Here is a 13139-nt window from a genome sequence, read left to right on the forward strand (position 1 = left end):
CTCTCCAGATGGCCGTTCCTTTTACACCGAACACAAAACTTCCCTCCTACCAACTAAGGACATGACGACTTGTAGTGAGGTCCTCCACAATGAAAACATGCCACTGGGCCTTGTTGTCCAGACTAACTGACAACGCCCGGTGACTGGGAAAGGGACGCACTAGAGTTAGAGGGTAGTGCTGGACGAGCGTAAGGGATTCTCCTCAGATTCACATTGTTCTAAGAAGAGATCGGTCCTCTAGCCGTCTGCTGTTGCTACTTCTTCTGTTGTTCCACCTCCAAAACGTTCTTCTCCATTACCTTGGCTCTCTCCACCATGGCAGGAAAAGACATGATGCACAGACTTGAGATTAGAAGTTTAAGATCACTCCTCAGTCCATTCTCAAACTTTCTGCACTACCACTCCTCGCTCGTAGCCATAGTGTTAAACCGAACCAAGTGTTTAAACTTGCTGGTATATTCCGATACCGACATACCTCCTTGCGTCAACTGAAGAAATTCAACTTCCTTAGCAAAGCGAACGCTACCCGGGAAGTACTCCTCATAGAACTTACTTCTAAAAACTTCCCAAGAAATGGGAGTTTGGTTGTCTGCTAATATCATCTTCATGCTGGTCCACCAATGATTAGCTTCTCCAGTCATCAGATACTTTGTAAACACCAATCAATTGTCGTCCGGAAACCTCTTGGCATTGTAGATCCTCTCCATATCTCTCAGCCACTGGTCGACCTCATCCGGTAGACACTTCCCATTAAACTTTGCAGGATGATGTTGGAGAACACTCTCTAAACTCCACTCGGTATCATGAGTCGCGGTGGAAGTGGACATCCCAGCGATGTTCCTCGTAGTGGATATGATCTCCATCAGTTGCCTTTGGGTCGCTTCTGAGTTTGCTCGTGCAGCTTACAAACTCTGTAAAGCGGCCGTATTCTGTTGTACTAAGGCAGCGTTCTACTGCTAAAGAGCCTCTATCATTGATTCCATCAGTCTAGTGTTGTCGGATGGATTACGCTCAACAGAAATAGGAGGAGGAGGTCTAGGAGCCATCTTCTCTGATTAATAGAGAAAAAGAATCATCAGTTTAATTCAACGAGTCTAACACTCACTTAACGAACACTGAGTATATAGCAAAAGTAGAGTATACTCATAACCTACAGTATGATAAAGGAATAAAACTGCTCTGATACCATTAAATGTAACATCCCAAAAATACAGTATAAAACCATATAAGAGAATCATCACATGTTAACAATACTATAGACCAGTTCTACACAGAACGAGATACGATTATGGCCGAATGACCTTATACAATAACGGGGAATTTAAAACTAACGCTAGCTACTAGTAGACTGAACGGTGTACAAATAAGTTATACCGAATGGTTTTACAAAAGGTAATGCTAACACCAGACCGAACACTCTTCTATAAAGGTTCGGCCTTCACTTCCGCTGCGTCTTCCAGCACTTCTTCAAGCAGCTCTTCTCCTTCTGCTCACATCCACACAGATGATCATTGCAACAGGACAACGACCGGATGCACAATACAAACAAAGATGATAAACAGGGTAAGCTTATGTAATTTAATTTATCCAATCACATCATACAATATTCATAACAAAACCAACAATGACCCCATCATAAATTCATACGTCCATGCATGCAATTAACGACCACATGACTCTGACTGTCCGGACTGTATGAATCCTGTGTAGCTATGACATTCGTGCACCCAGGTGATGTAGTAACTGGGATACCCTCAACAGTTGCCACTCGAGGTTAGTCCGTTCCATCCAAATTAACCATAAGGACTAGGACCTCCTGCCATTCCCACATGTGACTTACTCCTCTCTACATGAGAACGAGTAATCATGGAACATCAGGATGAACGCCAGCTAAGCTTTGCCCACATTCATACTTTACCAATCAATAACCACTTTCTGAGATATTCCTCCTTGAAATACTCGTTCGTAACCAAATATTTTATTCACATCACATTTCCAATTCTCTCATACTTTATCATCCATATATTCAAAGGAAATAATATCATACATTCTTATCATAGCCTAAGTACGACTGGTATAACAAGACCGAGCATTTCTCACCTATTTCAATAACAAGACTCCTAAGAGTTCAAACCGGACGCCACCAAGCCTAGGCCGAGTACTAAGACTCTAGGCCGAACACCTTTTAAAGACCAACACTAACTTATACTAAGTAATAATACTGATGAGAAACTATGAATTAACGAACGCTATCTAGTTTGAATAAAGACTCTGGTTTTAGGCACAATAATACTATATTACAGAAAACAAGACCCAACGCTTGGTTTAAGACCGAGCCCTGTAGAAACCAATAACTATTGAATGAGCGTTGGTCCAAGACCAAATGTTTATCAGGACGAGTGCTACTCAGACTGAACGCTTGATCCAAGACCGATATCTAATAAACTCACATAAACTTGTTTAGGAAGTCTAAAGAAGGACTACACTTAAACCGAACACTCATTATACATATCTATTATTATAACACGAACTCCACTAACGAAATTCCTTGTAGAAGAAGAACTTAATGTAGACGGACGCTTAAAGAGTAACAGAATGGTTAATATGAACTCTAGGTCAAAGTTTAACTAATCCTATATAGTATTACAGGAAGACTCTTATACTCTATCCTCAAAACATGAGAACTAAGGTAAGACCAGGTACTCCCAAGAAAAACTAAACGCTCGCTAATGACGCTCGACCATGCTAATTACCTTTGCTTAGAATACTACGGTTCAAATATTAAACTCTATCCCAACTCAGTTCACAGCTTATATCATACGTTCATCCACACATCCAAACCAGCAGTACAATCATATTTCATACTCATCAAATAATCACACGTATCATGAAAGCATACAAACATTCCACACAACAAGCTAAATTAAATTATATAAGCTTCCCTTACCTCGACACGTAACCGAACGCTTAAACGAATCAGAATAGAGCTTCCCTCTACCAAAGAATTAACATTCGACGACCACGTTTTTAGGAATACTGAACTATAGAGAAAACCATAAACACAGAATACTACCACTCACTCAGGCAACCAAAACTAGAGAGTTACATGCGAGTCTAACCGAACGTGCTAAAAGAAAAGAACTCACCAGCTCAGAATTACAAACTGATCAGTTTAACTGGAAGCTCTTGATGTCGGGAGTGCTCCAACGGTGCCTGAGAGATGATCGGAAGAAGAAATGGTAAGGTTTTCATAGAGAGAAGGAGGAGATTTTAGAGAGAAGAAGGAGAAAATGGTTTCAGCAAGGCGGCGAAGAAGAAAGGCATGCAGAGAAGTGGCACGACATTTGAAATTTGGCCTTAAATACTGTCGTCGCCCAAAACGAACGGCCACTCCCATGCAGCCACCTGTTCTCCACTAACTGAGACGCTCACTCACTTCTTAGCACCTGGATCCCACTAGTTGGGGTTTTGGGTGCGTTTTAATGGAGTCTGACAATTATCGTAAGATATTTTATTTGATATTATTAAATAATTATCTTATTTAACTATATCAATAAATATCAAAAGATAATATTAGTCAAATCTTTTTTTATCTAGCAAATATCTTCTCATATATTTTTAGATATCCATAAAAAATCAAATATATCTTGAAGATATTGGATTATTTAAAAGATAAATAGAAAATATTAAATTATCATAAAGAATATTACAACAACAAATAGCCTAAAACAAAGTCCAATCTAATTTCTATATAAAGAGATTTAGGGAAACACATTAGGTAAGGTGAGGAACCCTTTGGGGTTCAAATTTCGTCCTCTCTCTTTTCTCTCATGTTATCCACCATCTCTTCTTATTCTTTCATTTGATTTCCACATTCCATGGAGTGCTAAGCCCCTTGGGTTGATTCTGCTGTAATTTCTTAATTGGATTCTAAGGTTAGATGAATAAATTTGTTTGTTTTTTTATTCTTGTTGTAATTTATTTTTATCTGTCTTTTGCTTCTTAATCAAGTAAAAATAATGATTTTTACATTATAATAAGTAAGCATGATGTTAAATCTACATAACATATCAATCATATGAGTCCAAGGATTTTTAATTTTAATTGAGAATTTAGTTTGATTCAATTTAGAAATTTTCATGTGATATGGGTCTTGCTATAAATTAAGAATGTACTTTGATTAGTGGTGAAAACTTTAACAATTAATCAAGAATGTACTTTTGTTAATTAGCTTTTTACTTGATATAAAAGATAAAATATAGACATGATTAGACATATTAATATTTAATTGAGAATACACTTTGATTAAATTTAATATGCCTAATCTACAAAGTTCTTACTTTTAATTGAGAATGTACTATAGTTAATAATCAGAATGCCAACAAATTAATTGAGAATTACCTTGATTAATTTGAAAATCTAAGACAATATATAATTGAACAATAATCTTTAGATAAGCAATGATGAATCCTATTTTGAAAAAACAGTGTAATCAACATATTTTCTTTATAGTTGCTTTTGTCTTTTTAAATCTTTTTACCAATTTATTTCTTTTGATCTTTTTTTATTTATTTTTTAATATTTTATTGATCTTCATCATCTTTATCATTTTTATTTTACTAACCCTTTTGTATAGTTTATAAGAACTAATTTGTTAAGAATCAATTCCATGTTCGTTGGGAGATGACTTAAGGTTGACTTTATCCTTTCTATTTAGTTGACTACTATCTTAGCAATACTAAAGTTGCTATAGTTTAATAATATTAATTTTATCGCATCAACGACAACATTATCATCCACCCACTTGTAGCCTTTGCACTCTACCATCATTCTTCATTTTTCCTACTACTTCGGCCTTCTCTATTAGAGCAAGGAAATCTCTAATAGATAAAGGCACCACTAGCTCCTTTTGTTAAGACAATATCGTCTAGAGAGACTAGTCTATCTAGCAACTCATAATCACAAGATATGTATCTTGTTGTGTGCTTGATTGTGGTTGATATAATCAGTATGTATGTATCTTATTGATTATGATTGTTTTATCGGTAACTTATCCCATACACGTTTGTGTTTATGTGTTTGTGAATGAAATTATCACCGATGATCATATAATGTGTTATATGTGAACATATAATGTTACATATGTTTCAGAGGCGTGATTGACTCGAGAGATAAGGAATAACCTTGGGATTCATTTAAAGCTATTTTGTTTTACAAGTTAAGACAATATAATTGGAGTATTTTTTTCATTATTTTATTACTCGAAATAATGTAATTGGTTAAAATTTTCTTTCAGAACACTTTCGCGCTATGATAAATTTAAAATTTTACCGATTTTTAATAATCGGTAATATCTTAGAGATCTGGGTGTTACGGTTTACCACTCCAAAAGTAGTGTATTAAAATTATGCACAAAGAATAATTCTCGTTATTAGATATTATATATATTAAAAGTAATAAATACAATATTTAATAAAGTCATAAATTTTTATTATACATTACTTTAAACTTATGGTGTATTTTTAATTTTTACACATAAAAATATAAAGAATGTTTTAATGATTTTAAATGATTTATCATAAAGATACAATAATCTCAGTCAATATATATACTATCCAATAAATAACATTAATGATTTAGAACACGTTAAACTTCTGAATTGAATATTTTATTTAATTTATAATGTCTTTACCTAAAAAAATTCATTTATTGCATTTATATAAAGTAATAAATATAGCCTTTGGGTCAAAGTTAGAGAATCGTAGATTCAGAAGTAAAAACATTTCATATATTCTTTCTAGCGTTTGTAAGTATCCAAATTATTTTTATATACCGCGTTAATCACACTATGAATGTTTGTGAATATATAATATATAACATTTAAGTTAATAAATTAGATGTTTAATAAATACATAACTCTTTATAACAGTAATTTATAAATGTTTTACAAAAATTAAGGAAATTATTAAATTTTTTCTTTCTAATATAATTACAAATGAGTAATTCGTTACATATTAATTTAGTTTTCTTATATTTCAATGTATCTTTATGCTTTATTACATTTTCTCCTTATTATAATAACTATATGTTTCTCTTTAATATTAATTAAATTAAGGAAACAATTGAAATTAAAATTATGATAGGATAACTTGTTTTTGGATAAAGAATTTTATAATTTTTAAAACATTCAAATAAATTGAATTTAAATTAATTTTATTTTAAACTTTTCATTTCTTAAATGTTTAGAATGGATAAGCCAATTTAAATTTAGTGAAATTTGTTTTTTTATTAATTCAACTATCACTAAATTTAAAAAATTATTTTTGTGAAATCCGAGAAAATGATATTTTAAAAGTGGTGGTAGTCTAAAAATAGTGAGACTTAATTATTTTAATATTAAACGGTTTTATTATAAATAGTTTTGTTATAAACGAGTTTCATTATTTTAAAATGTACCATATCTCTAGAAACTACTTTTCTAGAGTTCTCTACCATCTCTCTAACCTATCTCACTCTTGGATCATCTATTCGACGATTAGAAAGTGCCTAGACGATCCTTGCGTCAAGAGAAACAATCTCTACCGATCAATTTCTTGTTTTGAGCTGGTAAGTCGTTTCCCTTTCTCCTTCGTGCATTCTTGGACTGTGATCATGCAATGATTCTTGTTTGCATGTATCTGGTTGTTTTCTCTTCAATTTCTAGCTAAATTTAGGTTCTAAGGTTGGTTTCCTATCACCAATCGGTGAATTGTAGGTTTTTGTAGAGTTTCCTTTCGACGCAAGCTTCTATTGAAGTTTCTATGAGTTGTGTTGTTGATCAAAGGTAAGGGGAGCTAGATTATTGCTTAATTAGTAGTTTGACATGTAAGTGTGATGAATTCTATGTGGTGGTGTTGATTTAACTGATTTTAGGTTTTTGAGTGTATTAAGTTGCATGAAAATTTGACTGCTTGATTGTGACATTGTGAAATGGTGTTTATGAACTATATTGAATGATGTATAATCTGTAATTGATCATACTAGATACGAGTAATCGATTATGAGAGTGATTAGATAGAGATTTAAGTGAATTATCTTGTTTTAAGTTAACTTGGAGGAAGTGAGGTAGTGAAAATGAGAACTAGGAGTTTAGGGCTCAATTTGTCTGTTAGGATAGTTTGGGTAGGTCAAATGTCACCTCTTTGAGTCACCAAAATGGTCAAAAACATGTTCAAAGTGGTAGATTGTGATTTGAGTCCCTAAGTTGATGAATTTGATGTTCTAGAGTAGGAATTGATCCATAAACACTTTAGAATGATAGTAGGAAGGTTTAGAATCACTGAGTCAAGTCTAATTAAGTGTATAATACAATCTAGGAGTGTTAGAAGTTGAAAAAAATAATTAGAATTGGTAAAGGGTGTCTAAGTTGCATAATTATGCAGAATTACGTTATGCAGATTATGCAGACTCGCTGAGCGAATGGTTCGCATAGCAAATCTGGGAATTGTGCGACTGTTGGTGGTTTGGGATCACTACTAGTTTAATTCGAATAGCGAAAGGTGGCGCATAATGAGTGTCTACGGGGTCTGGGCCACTACCTAGACTTTCGCATAGCGATTTGGCGCGCTATGCGATGGGGTTGAGGTCTGGTACTACTGGAAGTTTATTCGCACATCGAGATTGGGTCGTTGTGCTAGAAACCTCTAGTTTCGCTATGCTAGAGGGTGCGCTGAGCGAATGGTTCAGGTTTTAGTTTATTCTTTAATTCTTTGTTCTAGTTTGATTTAAATGAAATTTTGAGATCCATTGGGAAGCATGTATGAATGTGTATTAAGTTATATGATTGATCATGATCTGAGTTATGTTACAAATGAAAGTACGTGGTTTCAAAGTATGGCTGATGGACGTAATTCCATGATCCTCACGGAGATGTTACATGGTGGTGTCCTGTGTAAGTTTAGAATGATTGCAGGAAGCTCAGTCTTGTGGGTTATTCTGAAACTCCAATCGCGTTTCACTCTCACTAGAGAAGATTGATCCATGTCATGAGGAGTAGCAGGAGGTCCTAGTCTTGGGTGCTTCCAGTATGATCCAAGGTGAGTGATAACGAACTAACCTCCACTACAAGAAAAATCGCAGTTACATACGGTCAAAATCCGTATATAACCTCCAAAATCCGTATATAAAATGATATTACATACGGATTATATACGGACAAAAATCTGTATATAAAAGAAGCGTAGCTAAGTTATATACGGATATATCCGTATATAATTTACATACGAAAAAATCCGTATATAATTTATATACGGAAAATCCGTATATAAAATCTGTATATAATTATATACGGAAAAATCCGTATATAAAATCCGTATATAATTATATACGGAAAAATCCGTATATAATTTATGATTTTATAAAAAAAAAATAGTTCATTCTGCATCTGTATTGGATGTGAAAGTAGTTGATTCTCCATCCACTACTCACGGTTTGCTTGGCAAAAATGCATAGCCACATTGATGAAATGAACTCACGGCATATGAGAGAATCAAATTCTGAATTTTATCAAGGAAAGATGCTTCATGGCCCACATAGGAGAGAAGTACATTTTAATTATTTTTTGAAGCTCACCACTCACGGTTTTCTCATTTGGTTTTGGCATCACCCACGAAAGAAAAAAAAACAAATACAAGGGGCCACCACTTTCACGGTTTTGGCTTGCTAACAACTCACGTCCACATGGATCTCCAAAATGCAACCAAACATCATTTTTAAATGGAAAGAAGGGCCACCTAAATGAAGCAAACACGGCAACCACCACACAAATGGGAATTCTTCTTTCTTTAAACAAAGAGCATGGAGATGTTGCAGCCATTTGCTCACGGGATGGAAAAAAAAGCACCAAAAAAAAACACCACGGCCCCATACAAAAGAAATGGATTCAGATTGGTTTGAAGTGGTGTCACGGTGGCTTTGGTTTTGATTCTTCCATTCATAAAAAACACACACGGCCTTAGTCTTTGAGAAAGAAACCCACGGTTGGAAGGAATTAACCATGTGAAAGGAGAAGAGTGGAAAGCTGAAATATTTTGTTGAAGAAAAGCTGAAGCAGCTGGAAAATTCACGTGCATCACCTTGGTCCATCTTGGAGCATCCAAACACAGCAAGCTTACGTCCAAGTGCAGCTCACGGCTTATGGTTCCATTTGGAGCAACAACCAAGGGGGAAGAAAGGAGAGAAAATTCACGTTCCCAAAAGCAGCAAGCTTACGTCCAGCAGCCACGTTGAGAAGGGAGAAGAGTGCTTGGCTGGAATGTCCACGGTCTTGGTCCAGTTGAAGCTGCAACGTGTAAAGTGGAGATGAGGAGAAGAAGGTGTTGTAACGTCCAGCAAAGTGGAGAAGAGGAAGAAGAGTGCAAACGGATTGAAGAAAAGACAGAGGGGTCCACCCTATTCCTTTCTTCTTAAACTTCCAATACCCGTTACTCTGCTTTCTACCCTCCGACTTTCACCAGCACAATCAAGCATAGCCAAAAAGATATGGAATTCAAATTACAAAAACGATACATCTTGGTTGGACTTATCGTGAAAACAAAATAAACATCTACCTTATACGAAACTTCCTGCTGCAATCTTTCATAATGGTGGAAATTGACCAAAGGTGCACTGTTTACGTCATAAACTACAGAACCACTTCTAATGTGATTGCAATCAAAGCAAGAAAAGCTAACCTCTGCATATACAGCTTCAATGGTTTATTTCAAAACTTACAACGATCACAACATCAATTTTCAAGAATCAATTTTGTATTTTCTTCTTCCTCAAAAACTTATTTAGGGAGAGAGTTTTTTTTATGTCAAATTTTCAATGATCAAAGCAACGAAAGTAACAATTTTCAAAGAATCAAATATTGTTTATTTTCTTCTTTCTCAAAACTGGATGGGTGGTTGAAATACAAACATAAATCTCTGTTAATAACAACATTCTATGAAAATATCCAAAAATGCCACACAACTGAAGTGGTGGTAGTACAACTGACGGCACATGAAGAAAGGATGATGTAAAGAATAAAGAATGAAGAAATAAAAAGCTTCAAGTGGAGAAGTGGGGCATGGAGAATGCATGTTCGAATTTTAATTTGGAGATGGAATGCAGCTGCCACATTTTCTAACACACACGGCCACCACCAAAAAGAGCACTAGCATTAAAAATGAATTTGGAAGCTCACATGGGTTGTACGGAAAGTGAGAAAGAATATGGATTGTGCAGCAAGCACACGACACTTCATATGACTCAATAAAAAATATATATAGAAGTGGAGGTGCATCACGTGAATGATGGGCATTCATTTATTTTTTTAATTCAAAAGTGCACATGGGAGGAGACAAAAACACACGGCTGAAAACAATAAGTGGATGACCCTTTGTGACATGGAAAGCACTATATTATTGGAGAAATGAGAGACTTGATACGTGAAAGAAGAAGGGGGCAGTGTGGAATTAATGGAAAGGAAATGACCTATTTTCTTGGCTGAAATAAAATACATGATGACAAGGAAGCCATCCATATATAGGACATACCAAGGAAGAAAGTGGAGAGCACATATAGAACATCTTCTTTTAAGCATGTAAGTTTCTTTGTTTTGCTCCACCCCACATATTACTCATGCGTAACTTGGATAGAGATGCAGGAGCAATGAAAAATCTTATTCTCTGGTTTTTATTTCATTTCATTACAGGTATATTACAAGATATGAACTAAAATTAGTCATGAAAGAATATCAGATGCAAACATTAATGCAATCATAACTAATAAGTGGTTATAATAAAAAACTGAACAGGACCATTAAGCATTGATGCAAACAGAGCAACCCAATTATCAGACCATTAACCATTGATGCAAACAGAGCAACCCAATTTTCACTACTTACAAGAGAATATGGTCTTAGAAATCCTCTGACAGCACCAATCACCAATTGCTTGAAATACCCATAATCTCCACTAAGTTGTACATGATCAAGTTGTAGGAGTCTTAGTCTCTTCATTTTCTTGAAAGAACGAGCTTCCAAGCAATCTCTAATGCTGGAATGCAGTTTCAGGGACAATCCTTCGATAGCTCTTATCCCCTGTGATGAATATAGGAAAGATAAATAATTGTTGATTATTGATGCTTAACGTTTAGTTTAACAAGTTAACACAGTATTCTCTTTCACAACCTTAACTTATGCTTCATTCACTCTCAAACCAAAGAAAGTACAAAGGACCCAACCAGTGATACCTGCAGTTACGGCGAAAGCATGGCTCCAGCTGGACAACGCATCTTTCAGTTGTTCTCCTGAATAGCATTTGTGTGCAATTTCTTCCAAACCATGAGAATCCAGGAATACTCCAAAAACGGAGAGGATTCGACGCGAAGAACCCTAAAACCCTAGGTTGACGAAGGAAACCTAAATCGAAGAATCAATCGATGGAAAGGCTTTTAATCGATAGAAAAGAGGATTTAATCGGTTGAAAATGAAGAAAATGGTGAAAAGAGGTTGGAGCCCTAACTAGAGATGTAGATCGACTGAATCGGTAGGACAAACGTTCGATGGTTGCAAAAGCCACACGCACGCACTGATGAAAACGAAGAAAAAGCTCGAAGGAGGGCCCAAGAAGTTCACGTCTTATTGAAGGAGAAGCATGAAGAGGAGTAAAGATGGGGAAGAAGCTTAGAGAATAGAGAAAAGTGAAGAAGGTTAAGGAAAGACGGTTCGAGGAAAGAGTCTGAAACTTTGATTTTTTTTAAATAATGATTTTCTAAAATCCGTATATAAAATCCGTATGTAATATTTGAATTATATACAGATTACAATCCGTATATAAATATTTGTATGTAAATGTAATATTTCTTGTAGTGCTCGTGAGTGTGGTAAGGTGAAACCCATTGACAATGACTTTGCAAAGCATTAGAGGCCACCACGAGTGCACGACCCGCCATACCTCGACAATCAGTCTAAGTCCGGACAATCGGTTTAGGTCTTTGCATGTTAAGATGTTTGGATTGGATTAAATTAGACATGATTATTATATGAAATCCTTTAAACTTATTATGATGTATTGTTTTCTATCTAGCTTACCCTTGTTTTTCTATGTCTTTCTTTGTATGTTGTTTCTCTATTGTGATGATCACCTAATGGTGTGAGCTTAGGGATTCACCTTTTCATTTGTTCCAACTAGAGATGAGGGAAGAAACAAATGAGTTCTTAGATAGATCTACAAAAGTAGATCTCTTCTTTGAGCGAGGTTTGTTTTATCTAGTGGTTCTTTTAGCATTTATGTAACATTCCATTTTTGGTAGTTTTATACTATTACAATGGGGATGTTACAATTTTAATCAGTATTAATAACTTTTATAATGAATCTTGATTTCTCTAATTGTTTTGTTAAAGTTATTTCATTTTTTTATTTTTTATATTTGAAAAACTTTTTCTCAATATATGTAAACAAGAATATTGTCAACTTATGAAATATGATGAAACATGTAAACAATATATCACTAGTTAGGGATAACGTCCAGCCAAATAAGCCAATCCAAGTTTAGGTTGAGTTGAATCACTTTAGGATTAGTTTGATCCATGTGGGTTAAGGTCTAAGTTAAATGGAGCTGACCGAGTCTAGGTCGAGCTAACTTAGCCTAGGTCAGGGTCAAGTCACGCTAAGTTCGCCTAGGCCAAGGTCAAGTCGAGTGAGTTCAGGTTTATGTTGAGTTGAGTCAATTCGATTATAGGATAAACCAAGTCTCGATCTGAGCTCTATTAAGGCAAAATCGTCTATACAAACAAACGATATCATGTTTTGAAGTTTAACCAAATAACATTAAAACGAGTTAATAATAAGAAAACATCCTTGGGCGAAAACACAAGACTTAAAGCCTAAACTCCAAACAAACAAAAAGTAGAACCTAGACCCCAAACATAGAAAACACTTAGGTCCTAGGAAATAGAAAAACACTTAGTCTATACTAGCCAGACGCATGACTAGAAGATGTCTTATCTAAAGGCATCCAAGAAAGATATGAGCTAAACGTTCACCGCTTAAAATACCTAAAGTAGGTATTTGGCTTCTAGCGAAAACAAAAACATGTAAAGACAATGTCTTTGACTAAAACATTAAAAGACA

At 35.0% G+C, this 13139-nt stretch overlaps 1 long non-coding RNA gene across 1 annotated transcript; it reads right to left on the bottom strand.

Annotated features, from left to right (window-relative positions):
• Positions 1 to 10675: 10675 nt before the first annotated feature.
• LOC108347243 (uncharacterized) lies at positions 10676 to 11410 on the bottom strand. The gene is made up of 2 exons (XR_001833852.2): positions 11257 to 11410; positions 10676 to 11104 (listed from the first exon to the last, which is right to left on the bottom strand). It is a non-coding gene; the product is annotated as an uncharacterized LOC108347243 (long non-coding RNA).
• Positions 11411 to 13139: the final 1729 nt, after the last annotated feature.

Source organism: Vigna angularis, chromosome 9 (assembly GCF_016808095.1).
Source record: "Vigna angularis cultivar LongXiaoDou No.4 chromosome 9, ASM1680809v1, whole genome shotgun sequence".
Classification (NCBI taxonomy): Eukaryota; Viridiplantae; Streptophyta; class Magnoliopsida; order Fabales; family Fabaceae; genus Vigna; species Vigna angularis.